Source organism: Chiloscyllium punctatum, chromosome 18 (assembly GCF_047496795.1).
Source record: "Chiloscyllium punctatum isolate Juve2018m chromosome 18, sChiPun1.3, whole genome shotgun sequence".
Taxonomy (NCBI): domain Eukaryota; kingdom Metazoa; phylum Chordata; class Chondrichthyes; order Orectolobiformes; family Hemiscylliidae; genus Chiloscyllium; species Chiloscyllium punctatum.
The window spans coordinates 6,396,426-6,415,306 of NC_092756.1; the positions used below are offsets into that span (position 1 = coordinate 6,396,426).

Here is an 18,881-nt window from a genome sequence, read left to right on the forward strand (position 1 = left end):
GTAGTAAGTGTGATGGTGTCAGGCAGACTCTGACGCAGTGAGTGTGAGACAGTCAGGGTGATAGTGAGGGAGTACGTGTGTGCGTTCAAGCTGGTACTGACACAGTAAGTTGAGAGCGTCAGGCAGATAGTGGCCAATAAAAGTGAGGTGTGAGGGGAATAGTGACAGAGTAAGTGTGAGGTGTCAGGCTGTTAGTGATGCAGTAAGTGTGAGGGGTCAGTCTGATAGTGAAGCAGTAAGTGTGAGGGGGTCAGGCTGATAGAGATGCAGCAAGTGTGGTGGGGTCAGGTTGATAGTGTCACACTATGTGTGAGGGGTCAGGTTGATAGTGATGCAGTAAGTGTCAGTGAGTCAGAGTGATCATAATGCAGGAAGTGAGAGGGGACAGGGTGATAGTGATGCAGTGAGTGTGAGGGGGTCAGCATGATTCTGACAGAGTGTGTGTGAGTGTTCAGGCTGATATTGATGCAGTATGTTGAGGGCGTCAGGCTAATACTGGCCAGTAAGTGTTAAGTGACAAGGTGATAGTGATGCAGGAAATGTGAGGAGTCAGACTGATAGACACGGTGAAATTTTGAAGGGTCAGGCTGATAGTGATGCGGGAAGTGTGCGAGTGCCAGGCTGATAGTGACACAGTAAGTGTGTTGGGAGCAGAGTGATAGGCACGCAATAAGTGTGAGCGGCTCTGGATGACAGTGACAGGTCACTATGAGGGGGAGGATGGTAATGGTCCAGTGAGTGTGAGGTGTCAGGATGACAGTGAAGCAGACTGTCATTGTGATGGTGACATGGCAATGTGATGGGGTCAGGGTGACAGTGACGCACATGCTTTCAGGAGTTCAGGTTGTAGTGATGCAGTAATTGTGAAGGGTCAGGGTGATACTGACACAGTGAGTGTGAGATGCCAGTGTGATAGTGACGCAGAACATTTGAGGGGCCAGGCTTATAGTGACGCAGTATGGGCAAGGGGTCGGGGTGACAGTGATGTAGATGCACTCATAGGGCCAGGTTGTAGTAAAGCTGTAAGTGTGAGTGTCTCAGGCTGATAGTGATGAAGTAAATGCGAGGGGGTAAGGCAGTTAGGGATGTAGTAAGTGTGCCGGGGCAGTGCTAGAAGTGACGCCGTAAATGTGAGTGTTGAAGCTGATAGTAACGCATTAAGTTTGAGGCCATCAGGCTGATCTTGACGCAGTAAGTGTTACGTTGTCAGGATGATAGTTATGCTGTAAGTGTATGGGGGCACAATGCTCTTGATGCAGTAAGAGTGGGGAGTCAGCCTGATAGTGACGCAGTATATTTGAGGGAGTTAGCCTGGTACTGGCGCAGTATGTGTGAAATGGTCAGGCTGATATTGATGCAGTTAGTGTGTTGGGGTCAAAGTGATAGTGACGCAATAGGTGTAAGTGGCTCAGGATGATAGTGACACAGTGGGTGGGAGATACCAGTGTGATAGTGACGCAGTTAGTGTAAGGGGTCAGGATGACAGTGACACGAAGTGTATCGCCCTCAGTGTGATAGTGCCACAGCAAGTGTGGGTTTGTCAGGGTGTAAATGAAGTCGTAACTGAGAGACGGGCATTGCGATAGTGTTGCAGGAAGTGTGAGGGGGTCAGGCTGATAGTGACACAGTCAATGTGATGGGGCAGTGTTTTAGTGACAAGATAAGTGTGAGGCGTCAGTCTGATACTGACACAATAAATGTGATGGAGTCAGGCTGATAGTGACACAGTAAGTGTGAAGGGTCAGCCTGATAATGACACAATAAGTGTAAGGATTCAGGGTGATTGTAACATGTGAAGCGTGAGGGCGTGATTGAAAGTGATGCAATAAGTGTGTGGCAGTTAGGCTGATGGGGACGCAATAAAATGGCAAAGACTGTGTGAGTGGGTCAGGGTGATAGTGACACAATAAATGTGAGGAGGTCAGGGTGAGAGTGACGAAGTAAATGAGAGAGGATCAGAGTGAGAGTGACACAGTAAGTCTGAGGGGTCAGACTGATATTGACGCAGTAAGTATGAAGGGGTCAGGCTGAGAATGACTCAGTCAGTGTGAGGGGGAGAGCTTTAGTTATACAGTAAGTGCGACACGTCAGACTGAAACTGACACAAAACGTGTGAGTGGGTCAGGGTGATATTGACGCAATACGTCTGAGGGGTCAGGCTGATAGTGACGCAAACAGTGTGATGGGGCAGAGTTTTAGTAACATGGTAAGCGTGAGGCATCAGTCTGGTACTGGCACAAAATGTGTGATGGAGTCAGGCTGACAGTGACGCAGTAGGTTTTAGAAGTGAGGGTGATATTAACATAGGAAGTGCGAGGGCGTCACTGATAGTGACGCAATATGTGTGTGGCTGTCAGGCTGATAGTGACGCAGTAAAAATGAGGATGTCAAGGTGAAACTGGTGCAGGAAGTGTGAGGATGGCAGATGGACAGTGATGCAGTAAGTGTGAGGGGTTCACGCTGATATTGAGGCATGCAAGTGTGAGGGGCAAGGTTGATAGTGACGCTGTGTGCCGGCGGGTCCGGCTGATAACGACGCAGAAAATGTGAGTGTCTCAGTGTGACAGTGACGCATTACATGTGAGAGGTTCAGGGTGATAATGACAGAAAAAGTGTGAGGGGTTCAGGTTGATAGTGATGCTGTAATTGTGAGCTTGATCAGCATTATAGTGAGGGGCTCAGGCTAATCGCGACACAGCAATTGTGAGGGGGGTCAAGGTAGTGGTGACGCAAAACGTGTGAGCGGGTCAGGCTAATAGTGATGCAGTACATGTGAGGTGTCAGGCCGATAGTGACGCAGTAATGGTAAGAGTGTTGGTGTGCTAATGACGCAGTAAGTGTGAGCCGCTCAGGATGATAGTGATGCAATAAGCGTGAGGTTTCAGATAGACACCCATGCAGTAAGTGTGACGTGTTCGGGGTGACAGTGACGCAGACACTTTGAGGGTGTCAGATTGAGAGTGACACAGGAAATGTGAGGGGACAGGTTGAGAGTGACACAGTAAGTGTAAGAGGTCAGGCTGATAATGATATACTAATTGTGATGGAGTCAGGAGAATACTGGTGCAGTGAGCATGAGTTTTCAGGGTGATAGTGACACACACGGTGTGAGTGGGATAGAGTTATAGTGATGCAGCAAATATGAGGAGGTCAGAGTGATAAGTGTGCAAGGTCTGGCAGAATGTGACGCAAGGAGAGTGAAAGGTTTAGTGTGATCTGGACGCACTAAGTTTGGGGGGTCAAGGTGATCGTGATGCTGTAAGTATTAGTGGGTCAGTCTGATAGTGACAAAGTATATTTGAGCAGTAAGCGTGAGGGGGTCAGGCTGATATTGATGCACTAAGTGAGAGAGTGTCAAGGTGATGGTGACGCATTAAGTGTGAGCAGGTTAGAGAGAGAGTGACGCCGTTAGTGAGTGGGGTTTGGCTGATAGGGATGCAGTTGGTGCGTATGTGTCAGGGTGTGAGTGATGCAAGAAGTATGAGGGTGTCAGAGGGATAGTGATGCATTAAGTATGAGGGGGTCAGAGTGATTGTGACGTAGTAATTCTGAGGGGATCAGAGAGATACCAACGCAGTAAGCATGATGGGGTCAGGCTGTTAGTGACGCTGTCAGTGTGAGTGCCTCAGCCTAATAATGATGAAATAAATTTGAAAGAGTAATGCTGATTGTCATGTGATAAGTGTGAGTGATTCAGGCTGGTAGTGACGCTGTAAGTGTGTGTGTTGAAGCTCATAGTGAAGCAGTAGGTGTAGGTGGTCAGTGTGATTGTGGCGCAGTAAATGTGAGAGGGTCAAGGTGATAGTGACATAGTAAGTTTGAGGAAGCAGTGTTGTAGTGATACGGTAAGTGTGAGGCGTCAGTCTGGTACTTACATAATAAGTGTGATGGAGTCAGGCTGATAGTGAGAGAGTAAGTGTCAGGAGTCAGGATAATAGTAACATAGGAAGTGTAAGGGCGTGACTGATAGTGACAAAGTAAGTGTTTGGCAGTCAGGCTGAGAGTGATGCAGTCAAAATGAGGGTCTCGAAGTGAAAGAAACGCAGTAAATGTGAGGACGCCAGATGGGTAGTGATGCAGTAAGTTTGAGGGGTTCACACTGATATTAAGGCGGTAAGTGTGAGGGGTCAGGTCTATAGTGATGCAGGAAGTGTTGGCGGGTCAGGCTGATCGTGATGCATTCAAAGACCAAATATCCAAGGCTCACTGTAGTGCTGAATAGCGAGACTTCTCAAGGCTAAGACAAAAATCAATAGTTCTCATCCTGGTCATAATTCACAATGCTTCATTTTAAAATTGTCCTCTCCTGCTTCTCGATCCACCAATGAGGGAACAAAATTTAATTGCACCACCCTGTTTATCTCTTCAAATATTTTGCAACTCTAAATGAGATTACCTCTCTTGTTTTGAAACTGTTAAAAAAAAGACCGGATTTGCCCAATTTCAATTCACAGGACTAACATTCATCCATGATATCAAGGCTAATCACCATTCGTGGTATTCCTCATATGGCATTAGTATCTTTCCTAAATTGACGATTATAATTCCTCATACTGTCGTCCAAGTGCGGTCGAACTGAGCCACAATACATTGGAAATAATGCTTTGTTCTCGTGCCCTGAAATCCTTATGCAGCTTTCACAACAGACTTCTACAACTGCTACTAGACTTCAATGACTTATTAAAAACTTCTCCAAGATGCAATTCTAAAAATCTGTAAATCAGACTTTCTACTTCAAACCTTCGATAATAATCTCCGCACATTTCCTTCCTGACAAGTGTGATAAAGTCAAATCGTTGCTATTTATTAAATCATGAAGGACATGGATAGGTTGACTCATCAAGGTGTTTTCCTGCTGGTGAGGAAGTCAAAATTTAGAAAACATTGTTTTAAAATTAGTGGGTAAGGATTTAAATGGGAGGTCAGGGGCAACTTTTTCAGTCGTGTCCAGAATGAGCTGCCAGAGAAATTGTTGGAGACTGGTACAACTGTAACATTTAATGGCATCTGGATGGATATATGATAAACAAGATTTAGAGGGATGTGGGCCAAATGTTGGCAAATGGGACCTATTAATTTAGGATAACTGTCCACCATGGTCAAGTTGGAAAGAAGGGCCACTTTCCGTGTTGTATTGTTCAAGGACTTGATGACTCGAGAACAACCGCAAAAACTTTGCAAATAATTCCGTCAAGACGATTTCAAGTTCCAAATCTTCGGTCAATCTTCCTCTCTTGTGCTCACAAGTTCATTACCTGATGTCAGAACTTACGGATTAGTTGCTGGATCCATTTCTGTAAATTGGTTCTGCATTCTTTCTAATTCCGATATTTTTTTACGAATGTAGCTGGTGTTTATGGACTTAGCATCAATATTTCTAATACGATATTTCGATGAATATTAAAACACAACAGCATATCTACTTTGGCACCAGATGATGAGCAATTGAGTCAAAATCGATCGGACGCAGTGAGACAATGATCCTCTCTTCATGTGGTCTACATCCGTGACTCTATAATTCGACGAAGAATTACTCCCACAACTTCAGCTGTGTCAGAATCTAGTTTGCGGTGAAAGTCTGTCAATCTGCTAACGTAACGTTCATCTGGGTCTCTGCAAAGGATTTGGCGAAATCTTTGGGTCTTGACAATTTGTTCTTCAAACAAATTACGTATTTCATGAATTCAGTTCTTTTACTATGAAAATTGGCAAAGAAAGTGCAGTTGTGATGGCCGAGAGGTGAAGGCGTTGGATTTGGAATCCAATGGGGTCTCCCTGCGCAGGTTCCAATCCTGCTCACAGCGTTGACTCTTTTAAAATTCATTAATTCCTTTGCAGAATTTCGATTTCATGGAGATTGAGCTTTGCATTCAATCGAAAGTAAATTTTCAACTGTGAAGAATCCGAAGTAATTTCAAGACGTCTAATTGAATAGATTATATGTCGAGAAACAAAAAGCCACCATATTCCAACACGAATCAGTTTCCAAACATTTGTCGAACTATCGTGAAATTTGGATTTTCGGTATTGAGGCGGGAGGGGGGCGGGGGTGGTGGTGCAATTATGCAAAACAAGAAGCAATGCAATACATTTACCTGCAGGTGATGAGTTTTTTTTAGGATCAGTTGAAAGTCAAGCTGAGAAAGTTCAACCTAATTTACAGCTGACTCTCAAGGCCAATTATCTTTTATATCAGCAGTCAATGAATTAGAAAAAACAATTCCATGTGTGGAAAGGAACTCGACTGGTCCAGGTTCCTGGCTTGAGGTGTGATAATGCAAGGCAATATCAGCGGAGTAGAATTTTCTGGAAATATTAGAAATGGAATGTTAACAGTCTTCTGCTGTCCACATTCGTAAGAAACTGTGCATTAAGAACTGAAATTGAAAATTAACGATGAAAATCAGACTTAGCCCTCTGCTTGTGGAGTAGCATTGTTAAGAACAATAGGTTGTTGCTGAGACTAAAATTGACCAAAATAATCGATGGGGATCTTATCCACGATCTCCGTTGGAGCAGTTGGTGTGGAGAGCTCAGCTTGAAGAACCAAGTGCCAATTATTCATCTTGGCTGTCTGAATTGCTCAGTTAAACAGACTCCCAGTTTAATGAAAAAACCTTTGCTATCAGTGCTAGATGTTTTCATGTCAGCATGTTCCGATATGAGAGGACACTCCATGGAGTAGATGCGACTTAAATTTTGACTCCAACGTCAGAGATGTTGACACATCTCTGCACCAAAACAGCACGACCATTGGTATCAAACCAAACTGAACAAAGGTCTAGTTCACTGAGACATTTCCTTTCTGCAGACTCTGCCAATGGACCGTTCAGGCCCGATGTAGGAATAGGGCGTGGTGACATCTGTTCACAAGTGGATCACTTCATTCTTGCTCACGATCCATAAACCATAATTCATTTTGAACTTCTTAGCCATCATCATGATAAATGTTACATAATGCATAGGTTTGCTTCTAAAAGAAAGAGCGAAATCTTATTCAATGCAGACGCAAATTCAAGTTGTCCCTGGTCGACCAGAAGACAGATATCGCGAAACAAAGTGAATACAGAAAACAATCAATGTTTTCTGGGAGTCAAAAAGATGTATTGGAAGAACGGAAACATATATTTGGAACTAAAGTCACAGACCACTTCCAGACTAAATGTTCTTGAACTGTTATCATAATTTGACCTGCATGTCCACCGTTGCTGCAAAAATTATCTAAACAACTCAGAACTTTGTGTTCTTTGATATTGTCTCCTTCCTGTTTCTCTTGATTTTGAAACTAAAACCGAGCAATAGTAATGCACACTATTTTACTTGCAAAGATCAGAAGATCAAATTATAAGAGAACAGAAATAAAGCTCCGTCTGTCTTCCGAGAGAAAACACAGTTACCATTTCGACTCCAAAAAGTCTTCTTCAGAAGTCTGCGCAATGAACTCGAAATAGTCGACCGAAAACGAAAAAAAAGCCATAATGCCGCGACTACACCACCCGCAAGCGCATCAAGTCCTACTCGAATATGTTGTATTACTACTCTCAACATCAGTGGAGAACGGAACAAAGCTCATTCTGCAGTTGTCAACCTGTTATGACGTAGTTTGTAAAGTGAGAAATATGATTCGATAAAAAGCGGGATGAAAGCGGGATATCAGAAGTCTGAAAAAAGCAAGTGCGTGCTTTGCTTTGAAGAAGGTTGGCAGTGATGAAAATGGAAATTAACTACAGTGAGGGGGGCTTAATTAATACTCAGAATCGTTGCAACACACAGGGAAGCAATTCTTTTTGCTGGGTTTCTGTTCTGCCATTTTATAATCACGACTGCTGTCGGTTTGGTTTCCATTCCAGGCTTAGGTGACTGCCTGATGGAAGTTTGCACATTCGCCCAATTACTGTGTGGTAGCTCTGGTTTGCTACCACATTCTAAACATTTGCAGGTTATTTGGATTCGCCATTAAATGCACACGGTTACAGAGACAGGGATGTGGAGAGTGTCTGGATAGGACGTACTTCAGAGGATTTTTGTGAACTTAAATAGACAGAGTGGGGTTAGTCTGCTGTTTCCTGGGTGAGCTACATGGATAGAGAGGGGTCAGGGTATTCTTCCCTGAGGGAGATACATTGACAGAGTGGGATTAGTTGCTCTTACCTGTGTCAGTCACGCAGATACAGTAGGGTCAGTCTGTCCTTCGCTGGGCGAATTTCTTTCACAGAGTGGTGACAGTCTGCTCTTCCCTGACTGAGTGAAACAGAAAGAGCGGGGTCAGTATTTTATTCCCTCGATAATTTATGTTGACAGTCTGGCTTCCATCTGCTCTTCTCTGGCGAGTTAAATTGGTAGAGTGGGGTTAGTGTTCATTCATTGGCTGAGTGCCATAGACAGAATGGGATCAGTCTGCTCTTCCCTGAGTGAATTACATTTATAGAGTGGGGTCAGACTAATCTTCAGTGAATGACTTATATTGACCGTGTGGGATCAGTCTGCTCAGTTACACTGAGAGTGTGGGATCAGTCTGCCCTTCCCTCGGTGAGTAACACTGACTGAGTGGCATCTGTCTACTCTTTCCAGTGCGAGTAATATTGAAAGAGTGGCGTCAGTCTGCTTTTCACGGAGTGAGTCATTTGGACAGTGTGGAATCAGTCTGCTCTTGCCTGAGTGAGTTGCATTGAAAGAGTGGCGTCAGTCTGCTCTTTCTTTGGTGAGTTGGATTGACAGAATGGGGTCAGTCTGCAATTTCCTAGTTGTGTTAAAGTGATCGCGTGAGGTCAGAGTGCTCTTCCCTGATTGAGTCTCATTGACAAATTGGGCTTCATCTGCTCTTCCCTGGGAGAGTCATATTAACAGAATGGGGTCAGTCTGCTCCTTTCTGAGTGAGTAATATCACAGAGTGCACTCAGTCAGTTCTTCCCTGGGTGAGCTACGTTAAGAGATTGGTGTCAGTCTGCTCCTCCACGGGCGTGTTACTTTCTCAGAGTCGTGACAGTCTGCTCTTCTCTGTCTGAGTTTAACAGCAAGTATAGTTTCATTACTGTCTTCGCTGGATGATTCACATAGACAGAATGGAATAAGTCTTCTCTTCTCTGAGTGAGTTATTTGACAGAGTGGGGTCAGGCACGTCTCCCTGCTTGTGTTTCATTGACAGATTCAGATCAGCCGGCTCTTTCCTGGATGAGTGACAGAGACAGAATGGGTACAGCCTGCTCTTCTCTGAATGAGTTACGTTGACTGAGTGGCATCAGTCTGCTCTTTCTTGGGTAAATTTTACTGACTGAGTGGTGTCAGTCTGCCATTTGCTCGGTGAGTTACATATAAAGTGTTGGGTCAGTCTGCTCTTCCCTGGATGACTAACATTGACAGAGTGGTGTCAGTCTCCTCTTCCCTGGGTGAGTTTCATTAACAGAGTGCGGTCAGGCCATAATTTCCTCGTTGAGTTTCATTGATCGTGTGATGTCAACCTTCTGTCCCCTGGTTGAGTTACATTGACAGAGTGAGGTCCATCTGCTCTTCCCTGGGTGAGTTACGTTCGCAGTTTGGGGTTGGTCTGCTCTCCGCAATCCTGGAACTCCATCTCTAGCGGTTTCTTGTCAGTACCTCCATACTAAGGATTTGAGGAGTTAACAAAAGAAACACGTCCCCTACATCTTTGGGATAATTAGGGATGGGCAGTGAATCTTATCTCATTGAAAGACAACTATGTCCCAGAAATGCATTTCTAATAATTTCATGTTCTAATTCGACACTGCAAGCAGTCGGGAATAACTTGAGGAGAGGTGCAGGGGAGAATAATTAAAGGCAAATGCACTGATGCCTAGGAGACATAACACAAGATGTGAGTGTGGAGCTGATGATGCAGGGCTCAGTGTCAGTGCTATTGGTTCAGCATTTATTGCTCACTGTTCGCAATGACTCATACACCACTGCTGTCAATTCACAACAATGAGCCTGTCCATCTTGGTTTGAAAATCCCTGTGTGTGTATTAACGTGGTTAATGGGACGTGAGAGGAGATGAGCACATCCTCTTTATTCTGTCAGTTTCAACAGACGAAAATATCTGTTGGACGCCAATGCAAGAGAATACTGTCTTTTTCTGTGCCTTTTTAGTGGGGCATGCTCAGCATTGAAACGTCTGTTTTTGCACAAGCAGAGTTTGATTGCCATTCATACTGAGCAACATTATTACAGAAAACGTGTTTTCGAATTCCTGTGATCAAGTGGTTCAGGCATTGCACATATGGACGAGAAATCTGGCTTTTAACGTGGCGCCATGGCTTAGCTGGTGAAAGCATCTCCCATCACACTGGTGCCTGCTCATTGTATTAAAAGCTCGTTATTTCTCGCAAGTATTGTGTTGCTGATCGAGAAACTCAGTGTCCTGTTTGAATTGCTGTACATTCTGATTTCGCGTTCCGGCTTCATTTTCCTGGTTTAAATCCAGTAATGTAGGTTGCTCTTTTTAACTACTATTTTAACCTGGAGATTCTTCCCGCAGTTCCACAAGCCTTTCAGCTTCTCATCCTCTTATTCTCATTCCTTCATTCCCAGATTTGTGGAAATTAAGTGGTGAGGCAGGAGACACTGCAGCATTCCCGGGAAATGTTGTGGTAATGGCACTGACACCACGACATGAACACCCTCATTCTCTGCTGTCACCATTCATTCATTGTACACCAACAGTAAATGCATCGATGTTGTTCTTCAGCTATCATGTAATTACTTTCTTTTTCTTTTGGATAAGGAAATCAACTTTAACTTCCAAAGGGTCTTTAGACTTTGAGGAAGAAATGTCTCCTTGCCTCAGATCGAAGTGACAGCCGCATTATACAGAGAATGTTGTGCGAGATAAGTGGCTGTCCAGCCCCATCTACGGCACTTTTTATTTCCCTTCCCAGGAACAAAGACACAGAGGAGTCTGTCCAAAACTTTTTCATTCAACTTTGCAAAGTCGGGTGCTGTTCCCAAAGGTACACACACACAAGCATAGCAATCTCCACGCATTATATACATGTATATGTGGGCTGGGTCTACCACTGCTGTCTTGACCAACGAGCGCTAGGATTCCCCACTGTTTTCCTTATTTGGGTTCTGGTGCCTGCGATTATTTTGTTATTCACTTGGCCAATCAGTGTTTGAGCTTCCCGTTCTTCCCTTATATGGATGATGTTGTACGACTGTGGTTAAGGGCGGTCTCTCAACTGTCGAGGAAAGCTGTTACAACTGTTTCATTCATATAAACATGGGGGAGGTCCGGCAACAGTTTCGAGTGTCTGCTTGTGTTTACTATGAGGTAGAAAAGACTAAAAGGCAGCTAACCGTTTAAAAATTTCACTACCCCCTACAAATCCCCCGTGTCGTTTCTTACGGCCTGTAATTTTTCAACCGTAAGTTTCTTCTCCAGGGCATTTAATAACTCCCGAGCTTGTTTATCAAACTGCCCGTCACTAATACTATCCCCGCCCAAGAGGGATTCACGTTGTTCCATCTCGAGATTTATTCGTTCAACCTGCCCATAGGGAACATCCTTCTTAGTAAGGGCGGTTTCGATCAGTCGTTGAGTTAATCCCCGGACACAGGGAATAACGCAACACCCAAGGGCAGTGAGTAATCCTGCCACCACTATACATGAGACAAGAAAGGGAACGACCACCCCCGTCCATTTACCGAACCAAGCTTCCAACCAGTCTGTGAGGCCAGAGTCGATGCCCGAGTTTTCGGCCAGTTCGTCCGCCAATGTGGTGAGTCTATCCAGGGCGCGGGTGATGGACCCATCAGGGGCTGTGTTGTTGGGGATGAAAGTGCAGCACTGAGTGCCTATCATGACACAAACACCCCCCTTCTCTGCCAACATCATGTCTAAGGCCAACCTATTTTCCCACGCCATCCTGCGAGTGGCATCCAGTTGTTCTGCTATTCCTTTCACTGCATCCCGGGTATAATTAATGAACCTCTGCTGATTGTAGTAAATATAATTAATCCAATCCACATTCTTATTGATGGTCACCCACCAGAACAGTGACGACTCAAAACCCGCTGCTATCTGGTTCCTAGCCTTGTATTCATCAGGAACACCCCTGTGGACCCCTATGGCATCTAAATATATGTTATCATCGAAAGTGGTCTCCAAAGCTCTCTCCGTTCTTCCACTAGAACGGGGTCGCTCTTGTTTTTCGAATACCAGGGTGAATGGGATAGCCAATTGAACGATCGCACAAGTGCCCGTCCATTTTTGGGGCAGGGTCGGTCGCAGAACCCTCCCACCACAGTACCACCAGAGGTCTGCCCTAGGCACATGAATGTGGGAGTAATTCCCGCCCCCGGTAGTTTCATTGTCCAGCCGAATTGATCCGCTGCACTTGTCAAATGTCCCCACATCGTCGTCCCACTGTAGTCCCGTCCGAGAGACGCATGCCTGGTGCGTACCCGTTACCCCTGAGAATGATGGCGGGCGGGGCGCCCCCTCAGACCTGACGGGGGGGAAACTTCAAACTCAAGGGTCGACAAGTGGGGTCGTTCCAGGCCTCTCGGTCCTGGTACAGCCTTATCATGCAGTCCATGGCTCGTGGGTGTTTCTCCCATCCCAGCGGGAATGGGACCACCTGAGGGTTAGGGCGGGCACTCGTGCATGCGTAGCAATCACTCTTTTTCATGCTCCTCACAGTATATTTGACCCATTCTATCCAGGCATTCGCCTCCCCGTATCCCGTTTCTATTTCGAAGGTCTTTTCCAAATCCGTCGTCTCAATTATTCTAGTCTTTTCCTGCTTATCAGTGGTGGATGAGCCCCCAGACTCAGCTTCAATGACCGTGATATACGTGCAGCACAGCTGCATTCCCCCCCATCCTGCCTGGCCCCCAACTCTAATACCCAGTATTGTTCTATTAAGGCTCGCCTCGTTCTTTTCCAAGTTCTTTATGGTCAGATAAAGCGGATTGCACTGATTCTGCCCACAATCTCGTCCAGGGGTGATGGGATCACGGACAACTGACACCATAGCCTGGACCCCGGGGGCTGGAGGCCTATTTAGGCCTTCCCTACCATGCAATTGTAATACTAACGTCTGACCCTGGAATCCCCTTTCTCTCTCTAGATTCTGCTTAGTTTGATTCAGTTGACTTTTAGTCCTACAGGGCACCAACTCACATAGGTCTAAGCTAAATGTCTGTGTTGATTGGTTGGCAAGCACGGAGATGGAGAACCACTGACGGTCCTCTGCTTGTTTTTTCCAGAGGCCAAATTGGGTAACACGCACACTATGACCCAGCCCAAGGATAATGGCATAGCAAGTTAACAATACGATTGACCGCATTTTTTTTTTGCGACACCCGTAGCCCGAGGGCACAGTTCCTTTAGACTCGCCAAAGTCCGATTAGTTCGTTCTCAGGGTCTCTGTTCCTTAGATGCCTTTGTCAGAGAGGTTCGTTCGTCCTCCGTCGGTTGTGGCACTGGTCCCTTGACTCGAGTGTAATGTGTCCAGCCCTTTTCGGCCGTACGGACAGCCGTTTCGGTCGTCAAAAGTACCAGGAAGGGACCGTCCCAAGTTGGTTCGAGGGTACGTTGCTTCCAGCTTTTAATCAGGACCCACTGACCCGGCTTGACGGTGTGCACCGCAAACTCGAGGGGCGGCGTCTGTGCCAAAAGTCCCTGTTGGTGTAAACGAGATAGAGCAGACCCCAGAGCCACCACATATTTTTGCACAAACATATCCCGAGACTCAAATACAGGAGGTTCCCCCTTCGGCCCATGGAACTGGAGGCCAAACAGCATTTCGAAAGGGGAGACGCCCAAATCCCGCCTTGGCTGGGTGCGAATTTGCAATAGGGCAAGGGGTAGGCATTTGGTCCAAGGCAGGCCGATTTCACTAGTGAGTTTGGTTAGCTGCTTTTTGATGGTCTGGTTCATTCTTTCGACCTTGCCCGAGGAAGAGGGATGCCAGGGTGTGTGCAAATCCCAGTCAATCCCCATTGCTTGCACTACATTCTGGAGGACAGTCGAGGTGAAGTGGCTCCCCTGGTCAGAATCAATAGCGCGGGGTAGCCCAAATCGTGGGTTGATTTGCTCGAGTAGAATCTTGTGGGGAAAGCTTCCACCCATCCTGTCAGGTGATCTACCACTACTAATAGATACTTCAGACGACCTATGGCGGGGAGCTCAGTGTAATCTACCTGAACATACTCAAACGGCCTATAGGCCGGACTCCTACCCCCTTGTCTAGCATGCTGCCGCAGCCCCCTTTTGTTAATCTTTCGACACGTTATGCAATCTCCTGTGACCTGCTTGGCTACCGTGTACAGACCAGGGTGAGCATATCGGCGCAGGAAGGCATCACACAGTGCCTGGGCGCCCCAGTGACCCCCTTGGTGTAAACGGGCAATAATGTCCCGCGTCAACGGTCGATTTAGTAGCTGGCGGCCATCGGGTAAGGTCCACTTGCCTTCCCTATCCTTTGTACCCCCCAGAGACGCGAGAAGAGTTTCTTTTTTGTCAGTAAACGTGGGTACTTCGGTAATTTCGGATATCTGTGGAATCCTTACCAGGCAGTTTATTATTTCCTTCCCCATCCCAGCCAATTTTGCCTGTTCATCTGCCAATTGATTCCCCAGGGTCTCTATTTTATCGTCTTTCTGGTGTCCTTTCACATGTACTACAGCAATCTGTTGTGGCAGCAACAAATCCTCCAAGATCATGGCTACTAGTTCCTCGTGGACCAACTCCTTTCCTCTACTATTTATCATTCCCCTTTCTTTCCAGATCTTCCCAAAGATGTGTACTACCCCAAAGGCATACTTAGAGTCAGTGTAGATTGTCCCGGCTATTCCCTTTAAATTCCTCAGAGCCCGGTGCAAGGCGTACAATTCGCACGTTTGTGCCGACCAGGCATTCGGTAGCCGTCCACTTTCCACTAATTCCCAACCAGTCTCACTAATGACTGCATAACCGTTGTGTCTCTTCCCATCTATCATTCGAGAGGACCCGTCAATGTACCACCGCCTTCCTGCATGTAAGGGGGTATCCCTCAGATCTTCCCTCACTTTACTCTGGTACTCTATTATGTCTGAACAGCAGTGTTCCAGTTCCTCCTCCCCTTTCCCTTTCCAAAGAAAGTCCGCCGAGTTCTGGCAGCCCCCGACCTCTGTTCGGAGGTCTTCTCGGTCTAACAATATGGCTTCATATTTCAGAATCCTCGAGTCAGTCAGCCACCTCCCGGCCTTCTGATTCAGGATAGTTCTAACCTGGTGGGGAGTAGTGACTGTCAAGGGGGCCCCGAAAGTCAACTTCCTGCTTTCCTCTACCAGCTTTGCCGTGGCTGCCACCGCTTGGACACACTCCGGCCACCCTCGGGAGACTGGATCCAGAATTTTTGACACGAAAGCCACGGGCTTCCTTTCCCCCCCCCCAATCCTGGGTCAATACTCCAAGAGCGGTTCCCTTTCTGGAGTTCACAAAGAGACGAAATGTCTTACTAAAATCCGGCAAGCTTAAAACAGGTGCGGCCATCAATTTTCCTTTTCGGATTTCAATTAACTTTTTCTCCTCCTCCTCCCATTTTATTCTGTTGGGTGCCTCCTCAATGAGTTTTAGGTACAAGTCTTTAGTAAGGGGGGCATAGTCGTCTATCCATAACCGACAATAGCCTAAGAGTCCCAAGACCTTCCGCAACTCCCTCTTGGTCGTTGGGAGGCCTAGTTCGATTATTGCCCGCACTCTTTCCGGACTTATTCGTTTCTGTCCCTGGCTTATCAAGTGTCCCAGGTACTTAACCTCTTTCTCGACATGTTGGAGCTTCTTCTGGCTCACTCTTAACCCCTTCTCAGCTAGGTAATTTAACAGGGCATTAGTCCCAAGTAGGACGTCCTCCTCCGCGGGTCCGGATAAAAGGAGATCGTCCACGTATTGTATAAGCTTAAGGGCCGGGGACAAGGTTAGTCCCTCCAATAATTGTTCCAGAATCTGCCCGAACAGAGTCGGGGACTCAGTGAATCCTTGGGGGAGCACGGTCCACCTGTACTGTTGTTTTCTGCCAGTATCAGGATCCTCCCATTCAAAAGCAAAAAGATCCCTACTGTCCTTGTCCAGGGGACACGCCCAGAAGGCATCCTTTAAGTCTATAACACTAAACCAGCCGTGGTCCGGGGGGATTCGCCCCAGAATAGTGTATGGGTTCGGTACCACAGGGTGCCGTACTTGGACAATTTTATTTACTTCCCTTAGGTCTTGGACCATTCGGTAGCTCCCATCCAACTTCCGGACCGGCAGGATGGGGGAATTGTATCGTGACATACAGGGTTCTACCAATCCATCTTTTATTAGGTCTTCCATAACTGTCTTCAGGCCCTGCCTCCCTTCCCAAGAGATGGGGTATTGGCGCACTCTGACGTCGGGGCTCTGGGGCTTTAATTTTACCTCCACAGGTCGAATTGCGAGTCCTCCCCGGTTCCCTTTGGCGACCCAAACCCTAGGGTCTATCTCTGTCAATCGGGACTCACTAAGGTATGACATGGTAACGGCTAATTCTTCCTCTTCTCCCACTTCTATTCGCAATCCGAAACGGACTATCAAATCCCGTCCCAACAACCCATAGGGAAGATGGGGGAGGTGAAGGAGTTCCACCTGGAGCTCCTCCTCCTCTAGCCGCAAGGGTTGTGGTTCGAATATTTTCGCACTAAAAACCCCACCCTTAACTCCTGAAATGTTTAATGTTTTAGCTTGGAAGCAACCCCCCTAGGAAAGAGGGGAATTGAGGACCTGCCAGCGCCTGTGTCAACTAAGAAGGTAACATCTTGTCTAAATGGGCCCACCCGTAAATTTACCAAGTGTTCTTGGTAGGCCCGTGTTGCGATCCTCCCCTGACTTCCCTAATCCATTTGTTCACACTCCATTTCATACATCCCTTCTCTTTCCCTTTTAAACTTGGGACAATCCCTTTTGAAGTGTCCCAGTTTCCCGCAATGGTAACATCCGGCCTTCTGAGGGCGCTCAATTCCATAAGATCCTCCTCTCTCACTTCTGCCCCGTCTCGCTTCTCTCCCTCTCCAACTTTTCTTCGACGTTCCTCTTTCCACCCCATAACCTCCCTCCCCCATTCCGGTGGACTTACAAGCTTCCCGCACGGCTGCCACCATCATTTTTGTCTTATGTTTCTCCCTTATTACATCCCTCTGAACGTACACCTTCTGTGCTTCCCGTAATAATTCTGCAACATCCTTTTCAGCCCAATCCTCCACTTTCTGTAATTTCTTCTGAATGTCAGGCCATGACTTAGTCACAAAGTGCACCTTAAGCATGCCCTTGCCTATTTCCACATTGGGGTCTAAACCTGAATACTTTCACATGGACTCCCGCAAACGGTCTAAAAACTCACTTGGGGATTCATCCTTTTTCTGTCCAACTTCGAATGCTTTCGCTAAATTCCGCTGTTTGGGCACGCAGGTTTGGATTCCCCTGATTATAAGGCTTCTGAGATCTGTCATATTGGCTCATCCCCCCGCGTCGTTATGATCCCACCGGGGGTCCTCTAAGGGGTACTTCTGCTCTCCACGCTGAGGGCCGTCCTGATGCTCCCTATCCCAAATGGCCATTGCACTATTCCGGATCATAACAATTTCATCGTAATTAAATAGTATTCTCATCATGGCCTGCAGTTCAGCCCATGTGTACATACTGGGCCCCAGAAATTGGTCCAGTTGTATTCCCACACTGACGGGGTCGTCCAGTAGACGGGGTAGTTCATTACGGAGTTGCCGGATATCCCCAGAATTTAAAGGTTGTACTACGAACCCGGTCCGTTCGTTCCCAAATGGCACCTCTCGTAAGGGGCTCAGCTGTTCAATATTGTCACTCCTCCCAGCTCTCAATCCCTCTTCTTGACCTTTCCGCATCTCGAGTCGGACTGATTTCCGAGTGCCTGGGGTGAGTTCTGCGCCCCCTCCTGTGCCCCGCCCCCAGCAGTCCCTTCCTCACTGGTCGTAGCCTGCTGGGACTCAGAATTATCCGTCGCAGGAGGGAGCTCCGCGCTGGACGCCTGGTCGTGCGCGGTTGGTATATACGGGGGCGGGGCAGACGGTGGCAAACCGTCGGTGAGGATGTCCCAAGACTTCTGGGGCTTCCTCGGGTCTGTTTGGGGAATCAGAGGATAGAGACGTGTGGGACTCTCGCCGTCGCCCGCCAACCATGCGGCGGCGTATTTGCTCTCCTCTGGGTCAAACGGTTGTTTTCTGTTAACATATACATTTAGGATTTGACACACCCAGTCTTCATCAGACCCATACTCGGGTCAAACTACCGAGGGGGCGCGGATAGGTCCTTTGGTCCATATAAAACAACAATATTTTATCATGTTCTCTTTCTTTAAGTCCTTCGTTCTACTACTGTCCGTCCATAGACTTAACTTCCGACCTAATGGACTATCGGGGGGTATTTCTTTCCTATTTGCAGTCTTCCCTGAATTTTCCTTAGTAAATCTAGAAGTCTAATTTCCCATGTTCTACCTTCGGTCCTGGTCTTAAACGCCCAAAGCGTTTTCACAGATGACCGTCAAAACCAAAATTTCCCGTGGTTAATCTTCGGTCCTGGTCTTAAACGCGCAAAGTGTTTTACAGATGACCGTCAAAACCACGCGGCCAACAAGGAGGAACAAAAGAATCTCTTACCTTGATCCGTGCACGGAGTTGTCTGGCCTTTTTAAATGTGTGTACCCCCGTGTATAGTCACTAACCGGTCGTCCCAGCACTCGTCCGTGTTTTCCTTTTCCAGGATTCAAAATTATTTTTAAATGAGCCGGGTCACATCCTCTCTTGGCCGACGGCAGACGGACCAAGCTGATCAGTGAGAAGTATAAATATATGCTAGACGCGTCTTTGTTGTAATCAGGCTTGATCCGTG

The 18,881-nt window shown here is 46.8% G+C and overlaps 1 non-coding gene across 1 annotated transcript; it reads left to right on the forward strand.

Annotated features, from left to right (window-relative positions):
* The first annotated feature begins 5,722 nt into the window (after positions 1–5,722).
* Positions 5,723–5,804, forward strand: trnap-ugg (transfer RNA proline (anticodon UGG)). Its single transcript has one exon. It is a non-coding gene; the product is annotated as a tRNA-Pro (tRNA).
* Positions 5,805–18,881: the final 13,077 nt, after the last annotated feature.